This window comes from Rattus rattus, chromosome 15, assembly GCF_011064425.1.
Source record: "Rattus rattus isolate New Zealand chromosome 15, Rrattus_CSIRO_v1, whole genome shotgun sequence".
In the NCBI taxonomy this organism is placed as follows: domain Eukaryota; kingdom Metazoa; phylum Chordata; class Mammalia; order Rodentia; family Muridae; genus Rattus; species Rattus rattus.
Genome location: NC_046168.1, coordinates 64,167,706 through 64,188,473, shown reverse-complemented (window position 1 = coordinate 64,188,473; position 20,768 = coordinate 64,167,706). Strand labels below are relative to the sequence as shown.

Below are 20,768 nucleotides of genomic sequence, written 5' to 3'. Positions count from 1 at the left end.
CAGTTACCTACATGCATGTCTCTTTCTCCCAAGCAGGACGTCAATTCTCAGGGAGGGCTTGGGGATTTACACTTTGACTCCTATTTAAGATGGAAGTTTTATTCAAAATGGCTTCAGTTTAGTTCCTTCTTACAGACAAAATCCAGCATGGAAGTCACAGAGAGACTAGGCATATAGGGAACATACATCAACATAAAAATGCTCTATATGACAAATCTAGAGCCAACATAGTGTGTAAGAGAAAATTCCCAATGTCCCCACTGATACCATGATGAAAGACAAAGGTGCCCTCTCTCCCCATTCCTGTTGAGTACAGTGCTTGAAGTCTTGGTGAGAGCAATAAGAGAAGAGGACAAAAAAAGAATATAGATTTAAAGAAAGAAATCCTATATCTCTTTTTGTGGATAATAAAACTCCACACACGGGGTACCTAGGAGACTCTAATGGTAACACCAAAAGATCTCTGAACTGATGAACACTTTTGGCAAAGTGGCAAGGTACAAGATTAACATACAAAAAAACCCACTGCCTCCCTCTAAACCAGACAAACATACTGAAAAGGAAATCCAGGGAACAATCCCATTCACATTGACAGCAGTAAAAAGGTAAGACACCTGGAATAAACTGAACCATGGGAATGAAAGACCTCTACAGTGAAAAATCTGAGACACTGAAGAGCGTAGAGAAGATGGAAAGAGGCCCCGTGCTCAGAGATCAGAAGGATTACCGCTGTGAAAATGGCCATCCTACCGAAAGCAACCAACAGTCCCCATGTGATTCCCAATCAGAGTTCCAGGACTGTTCTTCATAGACATAGGAAAAGTAATTTTAACTTTTATATGGAAGCACAAAGACTAATGGTGGCCAAAGCAATCCTGGATAATAATAATAATAATAATAATAATAATAATAATAATAATACAGCAAAAGGGAGCACCATGCCTGATTTCAAGTTATACTACCATAGTATAAGAACCATAAATTAAAAAATACAGTATATGTCACAAAAACGGACCTGCAGATAAATGGAATAGAACAGAAAACACAGATCTAAGTCCTCACTTCTTCAGCTACCTCATATTTTTTTACAGAAGTACAAAAGCATATGGTGGAGGAGAGTCAATATCTCAACCTGTGGTGTTGGGAACCTGGACATCAGCAAGTGGAATGTTAAAGCAGATCCTTATCGTCAGCTTGTGTAAAACAGCCCCAAAGGGATCAAAGACCTCAACATGACATACAATGCCCTGAAAGTGTTAGAGGACAAAGCGTGTCCACATGTAGGCATGGGGTTAGCATTTTCTGAAGAGGAGACTTCATTCAGCAGACGAGGACCCCATGAAGCTAAAAGGCCTCTCGACGACATAGGAAACTGTCAACTGAGTGAAGAGGCAGCCCATGAAATGAGAAGAAAAGACATTGTCAGCTGTGCATCTGACAAAGAATTAGGGCTTAGACTATGAAAAGAACTTTATCATTATTTTAATCAAGAGAGAAAGCTACTAGCTTGAAACTTGACTGTGTAGTTAAATGAAATTCTCAAAAGAAGAAAGTGTTTACAGGTAGTAAACATTTAAAATGTGATCAAAACATCCTTACCTATCAGGGAAATGCACATTAAAACCACCTCACCCACGTCTGAATGACCATCGCCGAGAACACAGATGACAAGGGGCGTCATCATGGATCTGAAAAGGAGAAACCCCAGTACACCGCTGGTGAGATGTGAAGTAGTGGGGCCTTCTTGGAATCAGTTTGGAGGTTTTCCAAAAACCTAACGTGACCCAGCTGTGTTGCTCCTGGGTTCAAGCTCAACCCCACTACAGAGAAACTTGCTCACTGGTGTTCAGTGCTGCCCTACACACAATGAGGAGCAAATGGCGTCAGCTTAGATGCCCGTCAGCTGAAGAACAATGTTAAAAATGTGGTTCATCTACCCCAGAGAATTCCACTCAGTGGCAATGAAGAGTGAACTTAAGAAACCTGTAAGAAAATGGGTGGAATTGGAAAATACCGTACTGCCTGAGGTAACCCACAGCCAGAAAGTCAAACACTACATATCCTCGCTTACATGTGGAGCGTACCGTCCATCTTTTATATTTGTTTATTTAACTTGAAATGTCTGTAGATAGCTGGAAATGACAGGGGAGCATAGCGGTAAAAGAGGCCTTAAGTGGGGATGGACCCTGGTGGGTGGGGGTGAAACAGTTTAAATGGGTGAGTAAGGAATAGGATATAGGGTCTACCCAGTGAGATATATCAAAGAAGTCATATAGAAATCTACTAATTTATAAGCTACTTTAAAATATAACTTTAAAACGTTACAAGTTTGGCTGGGGATGTGGTGCACACCTTTAATCCCAGCACTTGGGAGGCAGAGGCAGGCAGAGCTCTGAGTTTAAGGCTAGCCAGGGATATGCAATGATGCCCTGTCTCAAAGGGGTGGGGACTTGACATGGAGCGTCCTGCATGGGTGAGTAACATCAATCCCAGAAGCCCTAGGTTACTGAAAACTCTAGTATCAGGCTTGGAACAGCTCCCCAGGAGTTGGCTAGAGTGAGCTCACAGCCCCACCCCACAAGCTATACAAGTTATGTATGCCGTTGCCTTTGGTGGCCCCCCTCACCCCCGGAATTGGTAAGGCCCTGTTGCTGAAGACACAGCGTTCCTTGGCTGCAGAATACCGAGCAACTGTGTTGGAACTGAGCCTGGAGTAGGAAGAGATGCTGGCCAGTCTTTCCAAGGCCAGAATGACTGGTCAGGGAGCCGAGGGGAAAAAAGTCCTTACCTCTGGGGCTTGAGTGCTGCAATACCAACTTGGCAGACAAGAGTCACTGACTGGCATAGGAGTGTGGCACAACCGTTGTAGGGGTGAACAACTGATTGTGTGTGTGTGTGTGTGTGTGTGTGTGTTATGTGTGTATGCATGTATGTGGTGTGTGGGTGGTGTGTGTATGTGTTTGCATATGTGCATGTGTGTGTATGCATGTGTGCATGTGTGTATATGTGTGTGTAATGTGTAGTGTGTGTGCATGTGCATGTGTGGTGTGTGTGCATGTGGTGTGTGTGTGCATATGTGAATGTGTATGTATGTATGCATGTGTGCATGTGTGTGCACATGTGAATGTGTGTGTATGTATGCATGTGTGCATGTGTGTGTATGTGTGTGATGTGTGGTGTGTGTATGAGGTGTGGTGTGTGTGCATGTGAATGAATGGTGTGTGTGCATGTGTGTGTATGTATGCATGTGTAGTGTGTGTGTATGTGCATGTGTTTGGTGTGTGTGTGTGTGTGTGTGTGTGTGTGTGTGTGTAAGGACCGTTTATTTAAAACAAAGGTGGCAGGTATTGGAGGAGGAATGAGAAGAACTAACTATAACACAAAAGTGAGTTAAAAAACAAAAGCAACAGAAGAAGCTCCTTCTCACACACACACAAACTGCTGACCTAGACCTAAACCTTACAGAATAGCGTTCTGAGTCAGCACTTAAGTGAGTGCTGTTAGCTTTTGTTACAAGAGACTAAAGCTACAAATTCCACATGCATAGGCAACACCATTTAAGTTCCCCTCCCCCATGTTGGTCTGAGTGAGGACGGGCTGTTGGGAGGGTCCCTGCCCCAAGCACGAGAAAGAAGGTAAATTCCAAAGGCAATGGATGTAATTCTAATTACAAATACAATATGCTTTACAAAGTGGGGTGGGGGTAAGGCAGGGTGAGGGATGCGGTTTGGGCAGGAACAATTTCCCTGGAATAAGAGGCTCCAGTCATTAGAGGCACGTGGGTAAGGACAGTGTGTTAAGAACCAGAGGAATGAGGTTTGGATCCACACTTGTCCACATTCTACTGGCATGACCTAAAGGAGCAGCCTTTATCGGAGCTCCAGTTTCCTGCTCTATGAAATGAAGAAAAACCTGCATCTCTCAGAGATCTCAAGTTTGGGTAGGAAGGGGGCTGTGCACGTCAAGGAAAACACAGTTTTCCCTATAAATGTTCTGCATCTGTGAACCAAATCATCTTTAAAACCCAGATCTGAGATCTGCTCCAGAGAAGAAGATTCAGTACCAATCCTGAGGACCTGGCCCATGACTTGCAAGGCTGTAAGCCTGAGGGGCTGAACCTATACCTTTTTTTTTTTTTTTTCTGAAGTGACAAGTTGTCAAATGTATAGTTATACCTCAGTCTTGGTCAAAGAAACTTCTCTTTGCAGCAAGTAAGAGTTACTAGAGAGACTCGTGGCTGCTCAAGGGGTTAAGAGCAAGTGACTTTTGAGTGCTTAGCCCTAAAAAGTGACAGCCGTGTCACCTCCTCAGGGAACATTGCAGCAGAGAGAGTGGGAAGAAAGGCCATGAGATGCTATCTTACAGACACGGCATGGCTGAGTGGCTCATGAACTCACGACAGCTGTGTCTGCCTGCATACAGCCTGCACTAGACTGAACCCACAAACATGGTTCCTAGATGAGGAACAGTCTGAGGGTCATGCCTAAGGGCATGAATGGTCGTTGACCGCTGCTGGGGGAGAGGAAGTCTTTGTCTTTAGTGAAGTAGCCACTGGTGAGTTATTCACGCTCCTGTGGGTAGCTTCAAACTCATGCCCAAGTAAGGGGCCCTGGTTAATTCCAGTGGGTCACAAAGCAAGAACGAAGCACTGTGAGATGGGGATTCCATGGAAAGAAGGGGACTGGTGGGGGTGGGAGAGGGACATTAAGGATAGGGGGTGTGACAAGAGTTTATAATAAGCATAAATTTCTCAAAGAACAAGTTGATTAATAATTAAGTTTTTAGCAGAAATAGCAGGAAGTGGTGTCGGGAAGGTGAGAGACTGCTGAAAAAGAGACCTGGAGGTCCCCCCTCTGCCTTCCGCTCTGTAGGGTGTTCTAGGGAGATGCTCAGCGTCTGGGCTCACAAGTGAGTTATCCCTCAAGGCACCACCAGGTGGCAGTGTTGCACAGAGAAACAACCCTACTGCGCTCCTCCAGCTAAGACTTCACATTCTACCAACTGTACCAGGACCTTGGTGTGGTCCAGCCTTGTCAGGTGGCTGCCCATGCAGGTTCATGCTCTGTCTGAGGGGCTGACAGGTGCTTATCACTGTGGCAAATACCTGAGAAAATCAACTTAAGGGACGATAGGTTTATTTTGGCACATAAACAGGCTTCAGTCTGTGGTTGACTGGCTGTGTTTCAAAGCCTTAGATGAGGAGAGAGCACAGTGACACAAGGGCTGAGTGGAGCGGAGACCCTCACCTCAGGAAAATCACAGCAAAGACACAGGGACACAGGAAGGGGCAGGGGCAAGATACCTCTGAGGACTTGTCCCCTTGTAATCCACTTCCTTCAGCTAGCCCCCATATCCTAAAGTTCCAGTTACCTACAGAAAAAAAAAAGTGCCTTTAGCTAGGGACTGAGTCTTCAAACCCAGAAGTCTGTGGGACATTTTGTAATCAAACCATAACAGGTGTAAACTAGCTCTCCAGCTCTGTCACAAAAGGAATTGCTTCACATCTGAAGTGCTTCCTCTGAGGAACATGAGGAATGCTGAGCCAGGTGGCTGCACCCAGATGGACGAGACAAATGCTGGGGCTAGGCAAGTGGCAGGTCGCTCACTGGGGGCTCCCTGTCCTCCCTGAGCTCTTTCTCTTGTACATGTCTTTCTAAAAAGGAAGAAGGGAAGGAGAGAAGGAGGGGAGGAGAAATGAGGGGAGGGGAGAGGCACAAGATATGTATCCACATGGTTATACACGTTCCTAGACATTCTGGTCCACCCTACAAACACATATGTCCTGGAAGAGGCTCTCAGCCCCATACACAAGGATGGGGAGGAAGATCACCTCAGTATTCTCAAGTATTTGCTCAAGGGACAGACCTCTTTCTAGAGGCTCTGTGGTCTCCTGGTACTTGTGATTTAGGAAAAAGAAACCATCGTGTCCCTGCATGAATTGGTCAAATCACAGAGTATGAGTTAAGTCAATCCAATCACTCTGGGTCTGAGGCCCAGAGCTAGAGCTGGGAGGCCTGGCCAAAGTGAGCTCCTCTCAGAGAGCAATGAACTCTGGGAGCAGTTGGAACGGCTTTCATCCTGTGTGCAGAGACTCGGCAAGCTTATGATCCTGTTGCATGTTCAATAGGTGGGGGTTGGGTTTCAAGGGGAACGCACCTGACTGAATGGGTGTTGCTGGAGTCCTCTCGTTCACTAGCAATCATCAGTGATCTGACTGGCTCCTGAGAGATGAACAGGGAAGAGGAACTCATTCTGGGAGAAAGACCAGGCATTCAAAAAGAACCGTTGCACTAAGGGAGGAAGTAGCAAGTAAACACAACACAGCCAGTGAGGTGGTTGGAATAGGAATGGCTCCCGTAGACTCATATGTTTGAGTGCTTGGCCATCAGGGAGCGGTACTACTTAAAAAAGATCCAGAGGTGTGGCCTTTTTGGAGTAGGTGTTGTTGTTGGACAAAGTATATGGCTTGGAGTAGGTGTCAAGTCAAAAGCTCAAGCCAGGCCCGGTATCTGTTGTATTTATAAGAAGATAAAGAGAGGGGGGATATGTTCTATGGAGGTCTGAGGAAAGGGAGTGCCTCAGCAGGCCCACGCTGAGGCATTCCTTCCTGCTGTGGAATCAGCCACATGGAATATAGTATAGGACAGAGTTTATTCAAGGCATGGGGAGGGGAGTTAAGAGGGTAGTAGGGCAAAGAAAGAGAGGGAGAAGTAGAGAAATAGAAGCGTAGAGTAGAGGCCAGCCATGAGCACATGGACAGAAGGGACAAAATGGGAAGAGGGTGAGAGCAAGAGAGCAAGAGCAAGAGGGAGGAAGAGAGTGAGAGGGGCAAGCAGCCCCTTTCATGGTGTCAGGCATACCGGGCTGTTGCCAGGTAACTGTGGGGGTGGAGCTTAGACAGAATGCTAACAGTATCTCTCTCTGCTGTCTGCACCTTCAGATGTAGAATTCCTAACTCTTTCTCCAGCACCATGTCTGCCTGCATGCTCCCCACCATGATAATGAACCAAACCTCTGAAACTGTAAGCAAGCCCTAATCAAATGCTTTCTTTTATAAGAGCTAACCTGGTCATGGTGTCTCTTCACAATGACCAAGACAACCAAGATTCCAGGGTATGTGAGAACAGCAGAAGGTGCTCTAAGTCTTGTGAACCAAGAAAGGTAGGAGGAACAGTTGGCCAGCATGCAGTATTTTATAAGATATTAAAAAAGTGGTGCCAACAGTAAGCTGGTCGAATAGAAAGGGCCACTGACTAAAGGACAGATTGTTTTCATGCGAGTTATTTGTTGGTTCCGTTAAGGGAAAGCAATACAATTCAATGCTCGAACGCTAGAGCCTGGAGAAGGACAGGCAGCCAGGATGAGAGCCTTCATTTCATGGATCATGCTGGACTCAAGGGTTCCCTTCCTGCTGTGCAACCAGCAGCTACTGACGTGATGGTCGCCACCTATCAAACATGAAAAGCACCCTCCACAATGATTTTTCTATGACAACTACAAAGTGTGGAGTTCCCAGCTATTAAAAAAAGAACCTAAAAAAAACGAAACATTCTTGAAACCAGGGCTGACTCTTAGAAGGATGGTGGTGACTCCTCTAAGACATGGATTCGCCTAGATTTCATCCCTGGAACTGAATCCTTGAAGCTAGGTAACTTTTAAGTTTTATTTAGGCCACGGTTTCGGAGGCTGAAAGTCCCAGTAGCACGATGCCACCTGGAAGTGAGGGCGTTGTGATGAGGGCATCGTGACGGAAGAATGTGAGGAAGGGAAAGATCACAGCGAGGAGAAAGAAAGCTACAGAGGACCAGGAAGAACAGGGAAGCCCTTCTCTGATTCTTCAGTTTCGTGAAAACTGACTGGAGTCCCACGAGAGCTGCTTCAGAATCCCCTCCATGCCACCAGTGACCCTCCACCCAACTCCTCCACCTCTTAAAGGTCTGCCACCTCTCACACACCCACACCAAGTGGCGTGAGCCTTGGTCAGGGGCACATTCAGAGCATCCTGGCTAGCTTCAGGCTAGATGAGTTACCAGAGCCCTGTCACCACGTAAGAGTCACTTGTCCCTAGCAGGTAGACATTGAGAGAGGCACGATGTCGCAGCATCCTTTTAGGGGGAGATGAGCGATTATGAAAACAGAGTGCCTCAAAATACTGACAGTCTGGGCATGCAGACGCTGGGTGCAGGAAAGCCCTCCACACTCCTTGCAGCGTCCCCGTAAGCTTGACATTATTATTATTTCACATTTAAAATGCATGTGTTTGTTGCTGACCAGTCGTCTGTGTGATTTTTAAAATCTCTCCAGGTGAGAAAAAAAATAGCTTTCTTCCAAACAGTCGTGACATATGCATGCTTTAAACTGGATGTATCTATTTGGGGTCCGTTTCTAATAATCTCCAGTCATTTTTCACCTCCTTCGCTCTGACTTATCAACAACAAGGTCTTGCAACTTGGCCATAATGTTCCTCCTGCCTTTTGAACTGTGTTCTCTTCAGCGTGATGCTGGGCCTTGGGCTCTCTGGATTACTCTTTGCATATTTCGAGCCCACTGGTTCATCCTCCTCTCGAGACCACAGAGCCAAGACTATCTGTACAGTTGTACAGGTTCTCAACTAAACAAAGGCGCTGACTGACAGATTAGGACTGGGGACTGAGAACCAAGTCTTTGTCACAAGCCGCGCCTAGTGCCATCAGCACAGAGAAAGGCACTGTTCGGTGGGGATCCTGGGGGGAAAATAACAAACTATCTAAACCAGTTTAGCAAAGGGTTATTTATAAAAGTGAGGGGGAGGGCTCAGAAAACCACTGGGTGGCAGGGATGTGTCAGAGCCAGTGAAACACGGAGCCCCTCTGTGCCACATTGATCAGAAATGGCTTTGAGAAAGTGCCCTGAGCTTCGTCTCCACCACTGAGCCTTCTGCAGTCCCAGAGCCATCCCAGGGAGCCAGGGGGAGCCTTTTAGCACACAGGGGCAGCTCTCTGGAGATGCAGAAGAGGTGGAGGTGACACCTCCAGAACCTGCTGCAGCTCAGGGCAGAGCCTCTGCCTGCCTCTTAGCCTGGAGTTCAAATCTCCCAATGGTGTAGCTTGCAGGGTATTTGTACCTCTGACTGCCGGCCATTTGCAGCCTATACTGCCAAGTCAGTGTTGCAATGTGGGCACAGCTGGCTGCATGAGGTGCCCACTTGTCCCTGCCTACCCCATGAGACCCTGTTCAAAAGGATGGCCACTCTCCTGGGACCGCAAATCTGTGCTGTCACTCCAAAGAGGTTTCTCTCTCACACGTGAGTATGTCTGCAGTTACAGGGAAATTGTAACTTCCTGGCTCTTCTCAGCAGACAGAGTGATCAATACACACACAGGACACAGAGACATACAGAGGCCTGAGCCGACCTAGTGATGAGCGTGGCCTCCTACTGTTCCTATGAGCCCTGTGCTTTGTTTTTGTCTTTGTTTTTGCTCCTCCAATTCCACATCTATGTGTTGCCACTTCCTGTCAACCACAGGGTCAACAACACCCCTGCATTTGCTCACCCGGTGGCTTACCTATCTTTGTTTAGGATTTTTTCTGGAATGAGAGAATCCCTCTTGGATGTGAACCTTTGTGATTTCTTCATTTATCTTCCTTCTCTCTATTTATTCTAGAGTTGGGGACTGAACCCCCCTCCCCACCCCGCCTCATACAAGAAAAGCCTCCTGTCTCTGAACCACAAACCCCAGCCCTAACTGGAGTTTAAAGTCTTGGAAAGAAATGCAAAACACGAGATGCAAAGCATCAATGTGCGACCTCCAGGACGCACAGATGGCTCTTAGGCTCTCCCCCACTGATGTGTCACCAGTTGCCCTGCGAGTTTGAGGATACTGAGTTTCCCGAGAAAGGGGTGTAGTTGGCGCCTGGGATAAAATGAGTTTATGTTCTGTTTAATTTCCTATTTAACCTGATACTCAATCGTGTGGAATATGGCGGCTCTCAACTCTGCAACTGAACCAAAATTCTAAAAGAAACCAGTTGCTAAGGCAACTGGGCAGAGAGATAATTAATTCAACCGTCATTATATGCAGATTAATCTCCCTAATGAGTGGGAGGGGAGGCAGGCTTGTTCAGCCTGGTTCTGCAACAGCGGGAAAGAAAATGCTGTGGCTTCTTGCAGTGTATAAGGAGCCAGGTTCCAGGTCCTCCTGGGAGGGAGGCTCTCCCCACGGCCCAGTCCCTCCTGTTACCTTCAGACAGAACTGTGGACAGTAATGCGTCTTGTTAGGCTCAAATATGGTGTGGGAAGTCTTTTCCCCTTCTTTTTAAACCTAAGGTGAACAGCGGCTCACACAGCTTAGTGGAAATTTCTCTAGGAAAGCAAGGGTTTTGTTTTCTAAGTGTTTAGAATTGAGCACACATATTCCTACGCGTTCCCGCTAGATAGGAATCACAGAATCTGATGCCAGTCTATTCTACTTGACAATACTATTGTGATATCTGAAGTCAGAGGTAACATTTATCAACACCCATAAATCACAAGGCCCAGCAGTGCTCCAAGGGTATAGAACATATTTCTTACATGCTTTTGTGGGGCTATGGGTGCATCTCAGTGAGGAAACACTTCCCTAGCGTGGAAAGAGCTAGGTTTGATCCTCAGCTCTGTAGAAATAAAATCTAATTTTACAAATGCGCTTCCTGAGAGGGTGCGCTTTAAAGGACCTGTGCGGCCTATAGCTGCCCCTCATTCTGTACATTGAAACCCTCTAGTGAGGACCGAACACTGGAATAAAAGTGCCCAAGGAGAAGGAAGCTCTTCAGAAGCCAGAATGATTGTTGTGTTTTATAAAAAGATAAAGAGAGAAGGAATATGTTTGGTGGAGGTATGGTAAGATATGGGGGAAGGGGGTGCCTCCACAGCCCATGTTGACGCATCACCCCCACCGGGGGCCAGCCACATATAGTATAGAATAGAGTTTATTCAGGGCATGGGGAGGGAAGTTGAGAGGGAGAGAGAGGGAGAAAGAGGGGGTGGAGAAGAAGAGGAGGAGGAGGAGGAGGAGAAGCAGAAGGAGGAGGAGAAGAAGAAAAGGAGGAGGAGGAGGAGGGAAGGAAGGAAGGAGGGGGGGGCCTGACATGAGCATGTGGAGAGAGGGGGAAAGGGGACTGGGGCAAGAGGAGGAAGGGGATGAGAGGACAGAATGAGAGCAAGATGGAGGGAGGAGGAGGGAGGAGGGAGGAGGAGGGTGAGAGGGAGGGAGAGGGAGCGAGAGGGAGAGAGGAGTTGAAGCAAACCCCTTTACAGTGAGGCAGGCACACCTGGTTGTTGCCAGGTAACTGTGGGGCGGAGCTCAAAAGGCTGAGGCAGGAGGACCATGAATTTCAGGTCAGTCTGTGCTGTGGAGAAGAGCCCGTTCTTTTTGGAGGGGCAGGATTAAGTTGGGAGAAACCCTCTCCGAAACTATAAACCTGTGTTCTCGCTCCAGAAGAATGTCTCTCTTCTACTGATACCAAGCTGAAGATTGTGCTTGTTCTGCTCTTAATTTCATTTTAATAAATTATTTATATCATGTGCCATTTTAACCACTTGCCACTGTCCCACTCAGTGGCGCTAAGCACATTTATGTCATTATAAACCATCCCCACAACTGAAACCCTGCCTTCATTAAACCTTACGTCCTCATCCCCTCCTCCCAGCACCCGGCCACCACAATTCCATTTTCTTTATTTGCTGACTGTATGTGCGGATGCATGAAATGACGTGGCATTTGTCCTTCTGTGACAGGTTGGTCCTCTTCACGTGATATCTTCAAGATCCGTCTACGTTCTAGTTCATGTCAGTTCCTTTCCATCCTAAGGCCGACTCTTCCTCCATTCTGTACGGGTCACATCCTCTTACTGAGCATCTGTCATAGATGCTTGTCTCACTGCCTTTATGTCCTCAGCTCTGTGAAGGTCCTCAGGAAATCTCTGTCGAATGTGTGATAACTCACTTTGAATGAGTCTGCCCTAGTACGTAAAAAGGACATCTTTAAGGATATCGGCATGTTGCCTTCTCTGGAAGACTAAAATAGATAGGTGTCTGTCCAATGGATACTAAGTGATAATATTTACTAGGTTTATTGAGAAATTACCATCTAGTACACGCTGTGAAAAACGGTTTCATTCAAACTGTTCTCATCACAACCCTATGGGCTTGGTCCCGTCGCCCTCAGCCATTTGCAGGGTAGTCACAGCATGGAAAAGGATTTTGAATGTTCTTGCCAATAGACACTCCACTGAAGAGATTACAGCTTAGGAAAAGTTGCCATGCTGGCAATGTATATTTCCTTAAGTCTCCCTGGTTCAGCCAACCTTGACTTGGACTTCACTTCTGTCCATCTTGTTTCGGGCAACCCCATGTCCTTACCTTTGCTCTCACATTTGCACGTCTACTTCTTCCTTGCCTGCCAAGCTTGTTCAAGCAGTGCCCTGGTCTCTCTTTCCCCATGAAGGTTCCCAGTTCTCCAGATCCTCCCACATAGAGGCTATTTGGCACTATTCATCCATCAGTGCCTACAAACTGTCACACTTGGCTCTTTGAATGCCTGTTGCATGTTGCCTGTTCAAAACGCCTTCCAGATTTGGAAGGTTTTAGATTTTGGAATATGTATGTACTGTTCTGACTTCCTTTCTGTTGCCCTGATAAAAACACTCTGACCAAAAGCAGCTTGGGAAGAAAGGGGTTTATATGACTTACACTTCCAGGTCACAATCCATCAGCGAGGGAAGTCAGGGCAGGAATTCAAGCAAGAACTTGAAGCAATATGTAAGGAGGAATGTTGCTTGCTGACTCACTCACAGACCCATGATAGGCTAGCTTTCTTTTACAGCCTAAGACTACCTGCCCAGAGAATGGTGCCGCCCACAGTGGGCTGGGCCCTCCTACATTAGGTAAGGCAGTCCAAACAACCCTTCACAGACCAGCCTAATAAAGACAATTACTCAGCTGAGACTTTTCTCACTCGATATGGACTGTGTCAGGTTGACAACTAATGCAGACTAGGACACACATGCACGTCATGAGATAATACTACCTTTCAGGTAAGACTCCAGCCTTAATACCAAGTTAACCTGTTATGTGCACACCTTACCCACACAGCCTGAAGGTAACTTTGTGCTGTATCTTTAGTGCACCTGTGCTTCGAGTTCAACCTGTCACTTGAGGTCAGGTGGGGGAATTTTCCACTGGGTGATCACGTCAGCCTCCGGAAAACCTTAAGATTTCATACGATGTTAGGTTTAGCTTTGCGAGTTAGAAGTACTTCACCTATAGCTCATCTTACTTATAACTTACCATAGTACTTCCTTATAGCTTAGCTGTTCATGAGTATAAAAAACTGCTCTTCTAGTTTTGTAGCTTGTAGTCTTTACTGCCCCACTTTATGCTCTGGGTAGACTGTGCTAAACGCACACACACACATAAACACACCACACAGACACACAGACACACACACACCACAGACACACACACACACTCATATTAGCTTATTTTTCAACCTGCCTTATTGGCTCATTTGCTGGGCTCTTCTAAACCTCCCTTGGCTATCTCACCTATCTCACCCCTTTCTTTTCACTCCCAGACCCTCGCCCTAAATCTGCCCTCAACTATAGTGGCTCAGTCACCTTCTCCTTGTTCAGCAACCCAAAACTGCCCTCCATTTAATTTCATTTCTAATCTCCCACCTGGGGGAGCAAGAAGCCTATGGCCACTCTGCCTGAGATCTTACATGGCTCACCATCATTTCTCCTTCAGAAGCATGGCAGAATCTCCCTTTCCCTTCCTGTTTCCCTCAGCCTGCCTGCAGGGACCCAGAAGTCCCCCCTCTTTCCTTCCATCCAGTAGTCAGTCCTTGGCATCTTTGTTTATAGATCAAGAACCAATTGGGGAACAGGACTTTAGCATAAGAGCCACCCCCTACATTCTTTATTCATTCATTCGTTCATTCAAGTTTTTGAGACAAAAGAAAATCTCACTCTGAAGCTCAGGCTCACCTAGGAATTGTGTTGTCCAGCCCACACTAACCTGAAATCCATGTCATCCTCCTGCCTCGGCCTCCTAAGTGCTGAGACTTGCAGACATAAGTCACCATGCCTGGCTTGTCCTGATACATGGCACATGGGAAAAAGACACAAGTTCCATCATATGAGCCTCTATTGTGCTCGTATGAATGGGGATGCTGTTAGCCAGCTTTCCTCGACGTCTACTGTCATGTGATCCACTAACATACAAGAACAGATGTATGCAGGTAAACAGCCCTGAAGTCCAGAACAGAGTCAGTACGTTACTGCTGGGATCTGTGCTGTGACATCTCTCACAGTTCTGAGACTCATACGAGCTGTCACCAACACAAGACACAAAAACAGCATCTAGCATTTAAAATGCAAGATACACCCTGCTCCCCCATCCAATGACTTTGTAGAATTGGATTCACTTTACAAGAAAATAGTTTTGGAAATAGAAATACTCGAACTAGAACCATCTCTAAATAATGAAGCAATTTTTTTTGTAACCATAAGATATTCCTTAAAATATAGTCTTTATTCATGTAGCTTATATTGGTTTACAATTTTTTTTTTAATTTTGCTTCATATGACCATTGTTAATCAGTGAAGAAAGATTACCATTCAATCTTGGAAGACTGCTTTTTTTTTTTAAACTTCACATTAGTGTTTCGATATTTTTATTAAACAACTCGTATTGGACATCTGCTGGAGCCCGAAAGTTCGCTTGACTCCTTAAGGTTAAAGAGCAGAATGAAACCGCCAGAGTGCTGGTTGACATCGTTCTGGTTGACATCGTTCTGGTGCGGCCTTCTGCTCCGTCGCCGAGCCCTTTTGTTTTATGTGTGGCTTGTAAAATGTGTTTCAGATGTCACCGCGATACATGCAGCTTTTCCTAAAATACTCCAGTCCCTAGATGTGCCTCTGCCAACCGCCTCTGCTTCAGAGTTGGTGTTTGTCAGAATCGGTTACAGAAACAGACTGTGCGGGTCTCGGCTTTACTTTTCTTAGAGCTGTGAGTGTTTTAGGCCATCGGTGTCTCCTTCCATTGGTGACACCACTCGGCAGACTGCCGTCCCCCCAGAGAAAGAGAGAAGGGGACAGACAGACAGACAGACAGATGTACACACACACACACACACACACACTCATAGTCAAGGGAAGATAGAAGGCCTGAGCCATCTCACACACACGCACGCACGCACGCACGCACGCACGCACGCACGCACGCATGCGCACATCTTGGCTAGAGTCTCAATGTCCCTTTGGGAGCAGAGCTTCAATGACCAGAATGGTGACAAACTCCTTCCCCACTAGTCTCCACTTCTTGAAAGTTCTGCCACTTGGCACTAGTCCTCCGGCCTGGAAACCAAGGTCTTACCAACACAGAGACTTTAGAATACACTCACTCAAACATGACAGGGCTGGGTCCAGTTTGATGGCTTTCCCCGCACTTCTGGACTGGGAACATTGACGGCTCCATTCTGCTTCCCTTCGACGGCATGCAGGATATTGGTGTTGTTTTGGGTTTGTTTTTTCTGATGTCTTCGGTGGTCTCCCACCCCATGTCACGCACAGTTGATAGAATCTGTCTGTGCCGCGGGGACACTGCAATCCTGGGCTTAGGACACAAAGAGAAGTCAGTGACATTTAGCATCCTTCCCCTACTGATGTGATGCTATTTTGGGGTTTAAAGCTGTCAGTTCCTGATCCTTTGTGGATGGCGCCTTTCACAGCTACTTCTGTTGTAGGAGTAAGAGAAAAAAAAAAAGGAGACACATCATTTCAATAAGTTTTAAAATATTTGATCTCAGAGTATGTACAGAAAAGGAAACGTGAAGCTATTTCTCTGCTTTTCTGTTTAAAAAAAAAGTTTAAATGTACCATAATACTTGCTATGTGTATTATAATTAGGTCATACAGTGATATTGGCTGCTGAAAGTGAATGACAGCCTATTTTCATGTTTCCACCAAGACTCCAAGTGGCCGGCAGAGAGCCCTGCACGGGACAGCCTATGCTCGCCACATGGCCGAGTTTGTGGGCTGCCAGCTGCCTGCAGCTTCTCAACCACTGTTCTCGCTCTGAAATTAGCGAGTCCTCAGCTTCCACAATTGTCCTGTTCCTAGGGCATTTGATGAGCCCACACCAAAGGCCTTACTGCAGCTTTAGTCTTTAATATCATCAAAAGCACCAACACAGCAGAAGAACAAGCCGAATTTTTTTTTCATTCACATTTAGCGCCTAATATCGGCTGGCTCGTTTTTTTCAGATTTGATCTCATTTCCTGAATCTGGGACCGTCTCTAATTGAAACAGCCGTCCTGGATGTCATCTACTTGCTAATTAATTTTTTTCCAGGGAACTGCCTGAAAAGAAGGTGCAAAACCTTCTTCCTTTCCCGAACTTCGTTCCCAGTTCACCAGAGAGAAGCTGTGACTCTCTCCAGTGTTCCCGATCTTCAGTCAGAGGGGCTAAAGCAAACAAACTTTTAAGTCTTTATTTTAAATTTGTAAAACAAAAATGCAAGAGACTGACATCAGACTTTTGAAACACTCCACCTGTCTTTATCCTCGGTATAAGGGGAACCCCAGTTGGTTACCTTCGTCTTTGGACCTTGTCTTAATTAGGATTTTATTGCTGTGAAGCAATAAACACCTAACACATAACCAAGGCAACTCTTATAAAAGGAAACATTTAACTAGGGCTGGCTTACAGTTCAGAGGTTTAATCCATTATCATCATGGCCGGAAGCACGGCAGCACACAGGCAATCATGGTGCTGGAGAAGGAGCCGAAAGTTCTACACCTGAATGTAGGCAGGTAGCAGGAAGAGAGAGACACTAGGCTTGGCTTTAAATTCTGAAATCTCGAACTCACCCCCAGTGACACACCTCCAACAAGGCCACATTTCCTAAGAGTGCCACTGGCTATGGGCCTGTGGGGGCCATTTCCATTCAAACCCCACTGATCTCAAAGGCCTTTTCTTTCACATCCCAGAGCCTTCCCCTTTTCTCTTTTCCCTGACCGCGTATGCTGGCGCCCTCTGCTGGTAAGGCTCATAGAGCTGCCCGTAGACCCTGCAGGTACTAAGTGTCTTGCCTGTGGAGCCCCTTGGTGCTGCCTTGTTCAGGTTGCCTAGCAACAGATGCTTTCGTTGTTCTGGCCACAAATTGGTTTTCTGGGTAACCCTACAGCTCTGTTCCCTGGCTTCAGATGGTTTGGACTGGTTCAAATTTTGGAAACATGGATGTGGGTATAAGAGCAAAAGGCAGATTACTGGGTTTAAAACTTTTGAGGTTTGGGGACAAAGGGTGTAACTCAATGGAAAGGCACTTGTGAGCACAAGTCTCTGGGCTTGGTTCCAAAGACAAGGAGGAGGAGGAAGAGGAGGTGGGAAGGGAAGAAGAGAGAGGGAGGGAGAGAGGGAGAGAGGGAGGGAGGGAAGAAGAGGGGAAGGGAAGCCTTGAACCTAATAACTGGCTGAGATGGCTTTACATTTTTCACTAAAATCACTTAACAAAGCAGGCGCCATCACGATTTAGACTATGGGATGTACAAGTTAGCACAGTGTCCTGGTGCATTGGGCAGATTTTGAGCCAGACGGTCCCCCTTCTAAGTCACCACTCTGAGCTCTTAAAATGACGGTGTCAATAATTCCTATGTTTTGTACTAAAAAATTTTTCCTAGAGACAGGACTTAGGCCAGTACCAGCCGTGTCTCAACAGTCAGAAGCTGCTTTTCCGATGTGTGTGTTATCATAATATTGATGTCTACTAACTTTCTGGGTGCAGTGTGGTCTGTTTTTCACTGCACCAGCGTATTTAATCCTTAAATTTTATAACCCTAATTTATTTCTGTCTCACAGTTTATTTTGCAATAGGTAATGTGGAATCAAATTTAACAGTCTGTACAGTGATCCAAAGTTCATATTTATAAGAAATCAACCTTAATTGCATGATTTACAGCAGTGGTGGGTTTTTGCTTCCTATTTTCAAGTTTTACCAAAGGGGGTGTGGGGGTGCAGAGTGTAAGGAAGAAAGCAAGCCAAGAAACCTCAGACATTTGCATGTTAAAAGCACCCCACTGGAGTCATGTCTTGACCTCTCTTTAAATGTTTCTCCTTTGTTACTCGTAAAAATAGCAACTCCAGACACTCTCAAAAACAGAAACCACAATGTTACAATACACTGTGAGTAGTTTAGATTCTGGTTCAAAATTTTGGAAACATGGATGTGGGTATAAGAGCAAAAGGCAGATTATCCAGTTTAAAACTTTTGAAGTTTAGGGGTCAAGGGTGGAACTCAATGGAAGGGCACTCGTGTGACAGTTTGACTAGAACCCTAATTAATATATCTGATCAAAGTACAACCTTTTGCTATACTTTTAGAGTCACTGAGTATCATACTACTTTAAATATGTGTTTGGGAGTTTCTGATCTAAATCCCCTTTATAACTTTTTTTGTGGCATCTGCTTTGTTTCCACCTCTTTTTAACAATGTATAGACGTCTTGGCATTTAAAGACGGCAAACCCTTACAAAGCTACCCACACAAGGTTTTGCTGCTATAGTCCATCCTGACTTCCTTCCTGTCCTAATAGCTATGGTGTCTTCTGGGTTGATCCCTGAGTTAGGACACTCAACAAATGTCTCAGCTGTGCTAAAGTTTTCTATAAAACCAGAGCATTGAATGGAATGCGGCTGTGTGTGTTTATATCTACCTATGTCAAGAAGTTGTTGCTTCTATTTTTAGGGGGGAAAGTGTTTTTATTTTCATTATAATGCTACACTGGAGAAATACTTTATGAGTCTAGAATGTGGTTATGAAATTCCTGCCACAACAGCCCATGCCTCAGCCAAGATTGTCTCTGGCATTTGTGAATTCTTCCCGCATTCCATAAAGAATCCACGGTGAATCTCTGGCTCAAACACTGCTGTGGGGACAGGTGCAGGAGGTGCCCAGCCTGGCCCTCAAGGCACCCACGGTCTAATGACGTTGTGATGCATCAGATGTGATAGAAGAGAGGAAGATCTCGGACTCTGCGAGATACAAAGAGAAGATTCTAGGGATGTGTGATGGCTAATTCTCGTCATCGACTTGACTGAATCTGGAATCTACTAAACGGCAAGCCATTGGGCACTCCTGCGAGGGGCTTTCTTAATCAGATTGCTTGAAGCAGGAAGTCCCACCCTAAATGTGGGCGGTACCTTCAGGTGGCAGCTCAGAGAAAAGGACAGGTAAGAAAGAAGCTTTGTTCTCTGTCTGCTTGCCTTCGCTCTCACTGACAAGTCCATTTATCCCATTCTTGAAGCTTTCCTTTGCTGATATTAGAACACATGTTTTCGGGGTTGGGGATTTAGCTCAGCGGTAGAGCGCTTGCCTAGGAAGCGCAAGGCCCTGGGTTCGGTCCCCAGCTCCGAAAAAAAAAAAAAAAAACACATGTTTTCTAAAGTAAACTGAAACCCAGTAGCTCCCCAGTTCTTCAGAGTGCCAGCACGTGACTGGCACTGATGAAATAGCCAGTCTCATGGACTGAGCAAGTAACAGATTCTCAACCTCTCAGGGTCAGACTGCCATTGCCAAACTACCCAAACCAGGTCACAAAACCCAACCTAATAAAGCCCTGTTAGTCTATAATCATGTGTCCATTACAAGCTGCCCAAACCGGGTCATGAAAGCCAATCTAATAAAGCCCTGTCAGTATCTAGTCATGTGTCCATTCTGTTCCTGGAGAACCCTTACTCCTACAGTGTGGCTACAAGGGAGACATTGAAGCCAAAGAAAATAACTAGGAGTTCGCCCAGAGAAGGAGCCATAAGATACTCCCGGAGAAGATCAACTGTGCACCCGAACCTACCTTGTTAGGAAGGAGGGAGAGGGAGGGGGGAGAAGTGGTGTTGAAAGTAGAGGCCTAGAAGAACCAGGGAAGGAGTTTGCAGTGGTCTAGTCAGACGAGCAATTCAAGGGCAACGCCAGTCAGGCTGGGGACGATGGAAACGGGCCTCTACTGCTGAAATTGTGCTTAGAATTAGTGATCAAAGACGATAGTGGCGGTAGAGGACAGGGCGCATATTTAGGAAACACCCAACAGGACACATGAACTTTTTGGGTTTACAAGGAAGAACAAAACAGGATCACTCCCATTCCGCATGGTTTAGAAAATCCAGAGAAAGTAGGGAGAAGGAACAGTGGGAGGTGTGGATAGTCACGGTGGCCAATCTTTATGTCTGGGGAGAAAGGACGAGCTGAGATCCACTAGGCAGAGACGAGCAAAACTCAGGTGGTGGTGTGTGGCAATTAAAGGCCAAGATTCAAGGAGAGGATCTGACTGGACTGACTTTCCTGAGAGGACAGAGACCAGACCTCCCCAAATCTACTGGTAAGTCTGGTATTCTCTGTTCGGGCCATGTCAGGCTACTGGGGCTGAAGTTTCAGGAGGCAGGAGAGGTAAGCAGGATTGGAACCCCGGAAGAAGGATTGGTGGAACCCATGAGAGGGGAGACTGAAGGGCTCCCACGGCAGTGTGGGAGTGTGTTTGCATGCTTTAGGAAAATAGGCCCCATCAGGAGAAGGGGGGGTGGGAGGGAGACTGGAGCAAGTGGAGAAAGCTAGAGGCAGGCAGAAGAGATGTGACAAACAGAGGGATCAAGAGGGCACGGTCTGACTACAGGATAAAGAAACTCAGTATCTGCTCTTTGGGACACAGGCCAGGTCATGCTGATTGCAAGGGGGAGTGTGGGGCCTGGAAAAAGCAGAGC

At 46.2% G+C, this 20,768-nt stretch overlaps 1 protein-coding gene across 1 annotated transcript in view; it reads left to right on the top strand.

Moving 5' to 3' along the window:
- The window catches only part of Gnal (G protein subunit alpha L), a 143,938-nt gene that overhangs the window by 27,952 nt on the left and 95,218 nt on the right, over positions 1-20,768 (top strand). The window lies entirely within an intron of this gene.